This window comes from Pinus tabuliformis, chromosome 1_1 (genome assembly GCF_031772625.1).
Source record: "Pinus tabuliformis cultivar Carrire ecotype Pingquan chromosome 1_1, CPIR1, whole genome shotgun sequence".
NCBI classification, from domain to species: Eukaryota; Viridiplantae; Streptophyta; class Pinopsida; order Pinales; family Pinaceae; genus Pinus; species Pinus tabuliformis.
In genome coordinates, this window is record NC_142297.1 from 594531364 (window position 1) to 594540768 (window position 9405).

Genomic DNA, 9405 nt, shown 5'->3' on the forward strand with positions numbered 1-9405 from the left:
GAAAAATCTCCAAATTACTTTGCTCATGCAGGACAGTAAGCTGGAGGAAATTCAACAACAGTTGAAGAAGCTAGCTCCAACGACAAGAGACGAAGATACTCAACCTGAAATCATGGTAGACTAATCCTTCTAGTTGTTCCAATGATTCTCCTTGTTATTTCTCTGAGAACAAGCTCTCCTTTTTGTTGTTTTAGTTGTTAATGTCGATAGGAAACCAGATTAGTAATTTTGGTAATGAAGTTTACTTGGCATGGATATGCAGACTTTGTCTTTTTTGTTACTGGTCGGCTTATAAAGACTTAAGGTGGCCAACAAACCCGGTTTCCCTTCTGGGCGAGTTGAGGCCACCAAACGCTTGTACTTATTTCAACCTGGTTAAATAGAAAAACAAAGGTCCTTCTTTAGCTTACAAAAAAAAAAGTTAATAAAAGTAAAAAAGAATAAAATAAGAAAAAATTATATTAAGAGAATTACTAAATTAAGTTAAACTTAAAATAAATAAATAAAAGTTTCATGTTGACACATGGAGTGTGTGCATACAGTTCCCCTTCCAATGTTTGCTCTATTTAATAGACAGTGAGGAAGATGAGAGATCATTCCATGATTCCATCATCCATTCTATTAGGAGAAAAATGTTGTGAGACAAAGCATTCCTTGGCAGTAGTACGTTGATTGAGGGCTCGGGGGTGACCAGTTGTAGCAAGATTTTGTACAACTGAGCCTACGGTTGGGTGGAGAGTCGTCCCCAAAACTTTTTTGCGGTTAGCAGGATTCAAATAGTGTTCAACTCTGAAATCACAAGAAATATCATCGCCACAAGTAAGTTGTCTCTACTCATATTTCCAAAATTCGATGTTAAATAGTTCATAAATTGCGTGTTGATTATAATTCGCATGATTAATATAATTAGTTGCATGTTTTAATTTCAGGATTGTTACAATGTTGTAATATGAATTAAATCAATAAAATTTTAGATTTAACCAAGGATCTAACATAAGGCGAGAGGGATCAAATTTCTTCACATGTAAACTTACTTTAGAGTGAAAAAATAAGGTGTAATTTTTTGTTGTTTAAATTGTATTTTTGAATGTTATAGAGATTACATAACATGTGCATTGAGTCATTTTATGAGTGCACATTAAACTGATTTTTTGTTGTTAATGTATTTTTAATTACAGGTAAATATTAATTTATATTTAAATATTAATTCATCATTAAATATTGATATATATGAGGTTGACATCAATTATTAAAATGATTTTTAAATACTCACAAATTTATTTTTACTTCTAATTATTTTACATGAAATTATATTAGGTTATATGGACAACTAATTAAATATGCATAACACACACACACACATATAGCTTTTCTATTTAGAGATTATTTTATTTTTATTTTAAGAGGGATAGATATATTTGCACATCACCTTCACACTCGAATATAGAATGAGTCTCTCGGCTCAAAAATTCACTCAATTAAAAACTAAATTCAATTTTTTATATCACAATTTTATTTTCATTAATATTTCTTTTTATAAAATGAATTAAAATTGTCTCTCACACATAATTAATTATATATAATAACTTTGAATTTAAAGAGGTGGAGTATGTACATCTCTATAGATTTTCATTATCAAATAGTTATGTGCACGCTATATATAAACAATAATATTTATAATTCTGATATTTCAAAATTTTATATTTAAATTTAATTAGTAAATATATTAAAACTTAATATTTATATCTCTAGTATATATTATGTGAGTTTTAATCCAATGTTAATTTATCAAGTGAGTTTTAGTAAAAATTAAAAAAAAATCCATAGACAAATATTATTATAAAGAATCATAACATATTATTAGTAAACTTGAATTTTTAAGAATAAATAGCTAATATTTTTTCAAATTTTGAACTTAAAAAAATTACGCTTTCAAAAATTTCAATTATCTCCATACTTAATATATTTAATAAATTTAAAATCAAAACCCTGTATAAATATATTTATTGATTATTTAACGCAAATTACATAAATCTACGCTGATTAGTTAACACAAATTACCTAAATCTACCGTGATTATTTAACACAATTGTATCGAAAGATAAAGTGTTTTAAGGAAATAAGAAAAATTTACTCTTTTATATATTTGATGTAAAATATTTATATTAAAATTTATTACTATTATTATTTAATTTATTAAATTTATTTTAAAAAAACTATTATTATTAAAAAAAAATTAATGATTTAAATATATTTAATAAAAAATACAAATTTATCATCTCAAAATTAGTTTATATTCATTAAATAAATATTATATGATTTTACTCATTTCAATATATTCATCCTATTAAATTTAATCTAATTTAAAAATATTTACACTAAAATTTATCGTTATTATTAAATTCATAAATTTATTATGTTAATATTAAATTGTATAAAAAATAAATTTATTATCATTGAATTTTTATATTTATTAAATTAATATTAAAAAATTAATTATTTAAACATTATAAAAGTATTAAGCAAAGTTTTTCAGTAGAAATCATATAAGAGAATTTTTTGGCGGACGCATTTGGAACCAACAAGTTGTTGGTTTGACTCTGCCAAAAATTTCTCCTATGTGATTTCTACCCAAAAACTTTGCTTAATTCATTATGGATTATATATATATATATATATATATATATATATATATATATATATATATATATAATTTTTACCTATATTAATTATCATTTTTTAAAACTCTTAATTCCTTGTTATTTTAAAAAAATTAGTAGATTTAAATTGTAAAATTCTTTACTATTTGTTATTTTAATAAATTATAAAAGAAAAAAACAAAAACAAAAAAAAACGTTTTTGACATAAAACATTTAGTTATTTCTTAAATTCCCGATCATTAAATCCCCTATTTATTTATTTATTTATTGTTGTTTAACAAGATTTTATTAGCTGAGAAAAATTTTACATGAGATTTGCAATGATAATTCTTCTCTCTTAGCCTCAGTCCGACCGAATTTGCTGGCCAAGAGAGGTAAACTAAAATTTTACATGAGATTTGCAATGATAATTTTTCTATCTTAGCCTCAGTCTGACCGAATTTGTTGGCCAGGAGAGGTAAACTAAAACTGGTAGAAAAATGCCAAAAATTGTAATGTGACCTTATCCCAAAAACACACAAGCTCCAAAAAAAATGAGAATACATACATAACCAACTGACAACGAAGAATGTGATGAGGGGTCGAGGCTTTCCTAATAATTACAGGATCAGGGGGCAATGGATGCATGTGCCAATGGAATTCCAAGTGATCTATCTTGCCCAAAATCTGGTCCAGCTTCTCAACTAAGTGTCTCTAGATCCTTTGGATCAAGTCCATTATGTCCAACATCACACACTAATTGTGTTGCAAACTGTTTATGAAGGCAATCATTTCATTCCTATCATCATGCCTCCACTGATGCAATTCTACCAAGAGCACCATTATACTCTGCATTGTTTATCAAGTGACTCCAGTGAAGGTGGAGCCTCGGCTAGGATGGGCGTTGGAAAATTCTTATGAGCTAATTCACCATTGGAAGCCCGCCCACCACACCATACCCACGGACGGCCATGTCTCGACGGGCCTGGCTCTTTTGTCTTAATATATCGCATCTGAGAACTAAACACCAAAAAATAATAGAGAAAACCTCCAACGCTCCTTAGTACGAACAAAAACCACCATTATTACTCCCTCAGGTCTATGCCCCTTCAACGGAGAGAATTATCCCCTCACAACCCAAGGGCTCAACCAAGGCACCACCCCCTTCTCACCAGAATCCAATACGAACTAGGAGAGACACGAAGAGGCCTGTGAATCCAACCCCCTCGCATAATAAGAAGATTAATAAACGTGACAAAAACCCAACTAAGGCTGCATAATAAAAGTTCCACACCGATAGGATTCCCCAAGATCTTAGAAGAGAAATACCACTGAATACAGTCTACCACCACCCCAAAAAGGCTAAATACATAATAGAGTTGAGAAAGTGAGAGGAGAATACTGAATCTTACCAAATCCATAGATATGAGCTCCCTCATTTGAGTCACCACCACCACTAAGATACCCCTCATAGCCCCGCTCCACCTCATGTTCAACCAACTAGAAAAGGATTCATCGCCTCTACTCTCACTAGGGTCCCAAACCTCACACCTCCCAGCCCATTCGCCACCCCTCGATCTAACTCCCTCAATGCAAATTGCAAAATTTGAATGGCCATGCATGCACATGACGATAACCTATGCATCGACATTGACCATTACACCACCCTTCAAAACTCCAACAACCAGTGTGATCAACTGCCACATGAAGAAATCCCTCTAGCCTTTAATGCTCTCTAATCTCCCAAATTTTCCAGCCAACCAAGTACTTGGCCACCACTTGGCTCTAAGTGTCATAATAACTTGTCAGATCTCCCTTGGGAGGCTCACCTTCCCATCATCTCCACTTAATGAATCATGTTCAATCACCCCCATCGGGGTAAACTCTTAATTTTATTTTATTTTTTGTTAAGCCTGGTAGATCCTTCTTTTTTATTAATAGAAAGCAAATTAACACCACATAGAACTGGCTAGGGGGCCTCAACTTTCCCAGTGGGAAACCAAGTCTGTTGGATACCTATCCACATTATATGCCATCCAGTAGAAAAAAATATTAAGTCTCTCTATCCAAGCAATATAAGTTTCAGTTTCCTGTCGACTTCCGTACTCTAGAGTTCTACACACATATGCAAATACATAGAAAAATTTAAAAGCTAGCCGCATATATAAACAAAATTATCAGTAAGTAGGCATGCTAATCATGTTGTTTAGCTGATGTTGATTCAATCGGAGTTAGATATTTGGCATTCGATCTAGGAAGCTCTTTCTGAACCTGAATGCATGGCAGGTGCTACTCAATTTGATTAGGGAAGATGTCCTCTTTGTGCAATTGGAACTGCACCTTCTAAAATTCCTTCTTGTAGTTTGGCATTCCCTGGACCATGACTGCCATGCCTACTGAGATCTACTCCATCGCCTTTTCCAACAGGCTTTTCGTTAACTAGTATAAGTAGAGGGTCTATTTGAACTGGGTGATTCTCCCTCTTGTGTTCTTAGGATTCAGGATGAGGACTCTCGAGTCCTCCAGCTCCGTATCTGTCTCACTCTCCTGCTTGATGTCTTCCTCCCATTATTTTAACAGTTTTCTAATTTATTCATTGGTTCCCTCCTAGTAGGCGATTGTTGCTTTACTGATTAAATGCTCAATAGACTTTCAACCTCGTTGGCCACCCAAAGATCTAGGTTCTATGTCATGCATGCCCTCTTACTTCAACCTCGAGTCTTTGTTGGTCGTGCCATGATCTCACCGACCCAACCCTTTGTAGTGTGTGGCGGATAAGTCGGTTTACGAATTGTGACCTGGTTAGTTCTGGAATTTCCTTATGTCGGGGTGGGTTTACCATGCGACATACTTTCTTTGCATAAAATACATTCAATTGACCAATTAATATTCATTATGTTACTGCATAATTCATGTATACGGGTGGTAAAACTCTACAGGTTTTTGTTTTCAGGGTCGTAGTCGTGCACACCGAGTAAAGTTGGATGTTCAAAGGGTGTGAAAAATATTCCAATTTTTTTTAAGCTTGAAAAGTCAACACAAGTTTAAAGTGACCTGCGTAAGATTTAGTGGTCAGATCATATAATTATACGAGGGGATATTTGTTTTGTTAAAAATAAAGGGTTTGTTTTGATATATTGAAAAGTGGTTGGGAGCTTATAAAGGTTGGTAAAGAGTTATAAAAGGGCTCTATTAAAAAAGTTGGTTTTTATATATTAAACAAAGTTCATGGTTTGAAAAAGTTTACAGAGATGATTTCAAAAATATATTTTTCAAGACTATTATAAAGTTGGTTTTTTTTTCTCATTAAAGAAAAAGGGAAAGTTGGTTTTAAGAAGGAAATTTCTAAAGTGATTTTTTTTTAAACAGAAAAGGGTTTTATTGAGAAGAGAGTTTAGGGTTTTGCTCTAGTCTGTGAGCCTATAAAATTATTTGGTTTTATGTCAAGCATGACAAGTTTTTGGGTGAAGATTGTGCCTTACGAGGGCAATATGGAAGATAGCCTCATGCAACCAGGAAAGAATCTATAAAACAGAGGAAATACCGCAGTCATGGGTTGCAAAGCGCGACTGAAGCATATGAGGAAAAGAAATCGAAAAGAAGAGGCAAAGATCATTTCCATGGTTAGATAGGTTCAGGCCGTAATCGAGGAACTAAGAAGTCTAACATAAGACAAAGAAGAAATCGATGGTGATTGGTGTAGCTTTGATTTTCTACCACCTCTTATGTTTACAGGTGAATATTTTGATCATTGGGTTATCAAGATGCTAACTTTTCTTAAAGCTAAAGAGTTAATTGAGTATGAATCTAATAACCCATATGATGCAGTATGTGATGTTTTAGCATTGAACTTTATAAAACAAGCATTAGATGAGAAGTGTTTGTGCAGGGTAGCAAAAACTACAACTTCCAAGGAAGCATGGAAATTCCTGGAAGCAGAGTTTGGTGCAAGAGAGAGTGGCATGCAGCAGCAAGTTGTGTCACAAGCAAGGAAGTCAGCCACAAATCTCAGAGTATATGAGCAAGAATCTGAGAGGAAAACATAGCTTGGAGAACTCCACTCAAAAATTGGATGATGGTTATCCGGACCATAAAATTGAAACCAATTATGCAAGCATGCATATGAATGAAGAAGATGCAGTGAGGGTTGCAAAGAGAGAAGTTGAAGCCTCTGTGTGTGAAACAGAACAAGAGAAAATAAATTCTCAAGGACTTGACTGTAATGTGGATGATGCATATGATTGTGAATCCCACTATGATGAGACACATGTGGATGATGAATGCAAAGTTATATGTGAATTGGTGAATCCAGCCACTGTTGATGGATTTGGTAAAGTTGAAATTGATAATGACCACATGCATGCTCGGATATCCCACCATAGTGTGGATGAACATCATGTTGATATGTGTGGTTTCGTTTTTGAAATAGGGATCGATTGTGGCAATATGGTAAGCGCCATGTTTGATGAAGCATTCTAGGGTGAAGGTACCACTGTAGTAGCAAGATATGAAGTAGTTTGAACTGCTCATGAAATAGTATGTCATCTAGCAGTCATTGATGATCAAGAACATGACAAGGTTATTGAAGAGATTTTGATGAGAATATCCACTAACAACATAACAGTGGAAGATAACCTCCATGCATTTGAAAAGAAGGTAGATGTAGAGAAGGAAGCTCTCACTGAAGAGAGTAATATTAAATATGTTTTTAACATTGTTTTTGAATATGCAGGTGTTCAGAATAGCATTGGAGCAGAATTTGAAAACAAGGTTGTTAATAAATTTGATGCAGATTACAGGAAAAAAGCAACAGTACCTAATGATGAAAGTGAAAATGATATGGATGTTTCTAAAGAAAAGGATGAATGTATTGAAACCATTTTTCAGCAATGGAGTCAAGAAGAGATAATATTTTGCTGTTAAGAAATATGGTAGAAAGAAAGTCAGGAATAAGAAGCGCAAGAAGCAGAGAAAATAAGACAAATTGAAGATGCAATGTTTTGGTAGAAGTCCATTGTTGAGCGAATATTTGAAGAGGAAGGTGTAGAAGACAAGATCAGATTGTGTTGCAGCACAAATTGAAGAAAAGTCAAAGAAAAATTGCAGAAACAGCAAGTAAAGGAATATGGAGCCTGTTATCACTGTAAAAAGTTCTAAAATTTTGGACAACTGGTATGGTTCCAAAGTTTTATGTTAGTCTTAGTCAAGTCATTTTTATTGTTTTTGTTTTAGAGTCTAAGTCATAGAGTTAGAGTCTTGTTCCTATTATTTAATAAAGGTCAACAACCTTATTTCTCCTATCATAGATCCCGCATTATTTCAAAAGTGTCATGTGTTGGGTTGTTTCAAAATTGACATGCACTACGAAATTAGGGATTCGTAGTTAGGAGTTTTCGTAGCGCAAAACCCAGAATTTGCACTGGATGCGCTACAAAATCGAGGATTCATGTCAAATCAACCTGAATTCATTAATGTTTCATCATTAAGTGTCAGTCCATGAACCTTACTCATCACATGCAGCCATTTACTCTCATCATTAGATTCGTTAGGGGTCTTTGTACACACTCTTTTCAAATTTCAAAAAAGGGTAAGGTAAGGGTGAATTGGTCTCGGTCATTTTCGTGTTCCTTTCATGTGTAAGAAGTACTTGGCAAGTTCAAGGTCAGCATACATCAAAGTTCTTTGAAATCTCAAGCGAGGCAGTTCTCCATTTCAACTCAAGCGAGGTAGTTCTCCATTTCAACTCAAGCGAGGCAATTCTCCATTTCAACTCAAGCGAGGCCTTGTTCGAACTAAAACAGGGCAAGTTTTTCCAAGTCTCTTTTACAGGGATTTCACAGAAATGTCTGAAGAAAAGAAGAACCATAGATCAGGCCGGTGTTTGAGAGCTGAGCCTGAAGGCTTAGATGTTCTCATGAAGACTAGAGAGGTTGAAGAAGCATTTAAACAGGTGGGCTGCTGGAGGTTTTGTGAAAAACTTCAGGAAGGTCACAGTCAAGTCACCAAGGATTTTGCTTTTAACTTCACAGATTTTAATTCAAAGGTTGGAGTGCTAGAATTTCCCGTTTCTCCTGAGGTCATTTCTGCAGTCACAGAGATTCCTAGAGGCCAAGAGAGATGGTTTAAGAACTTCAAATTTGAAATGGCACCTTGCAAGGTATTCCTAAAGCCAGAATTCATAGACTCAGACTTAACTAAAACAGTGCCCTGGAGCTATGTCAAAGACTCATTTCCCAACTTACTCACATGCATCCAAAGATACTTTACCTGTGAAGGAAGATACCATAAGGTGTACTCTTACCATTTCAAGCTTCTATTACATTTCACTGGAAAAATATCTCTAGACTTACCCTTTTATCTTTTTTGAAGCTTAGACAAGATGTCTGATAAGGTTTAGTTGAAGAAAGAAGCTTGTGAAACATCGTTGCTCCATCATGGCTTGATCAAATTAATTGTTTTACATGAGCTTCAGAAGGTAGATAGGGAATGGTCTGCTTTCCTATTTATGTCTGTTTTTAGAGCTGAAATAGGACTTAGCCCTAGGGCTATGGAAATAGCATCACCAATAGCTAGTCAGCAAGAAGAAGCTCGGTCAAGCAGGTTTATGAAACTAAAATCTAGAAAGCAAGTTAAGGAACCAATGACACCTCTGATTGCTCAAGATACACCTCAACAGTCACAAAAGAAGAAGGTTCAAATCAAGGTACCAGCACAAGAACAGTCCATTGGTGAAACAGTCCGGAGAAGAGTAACTAGAAGCCAATTA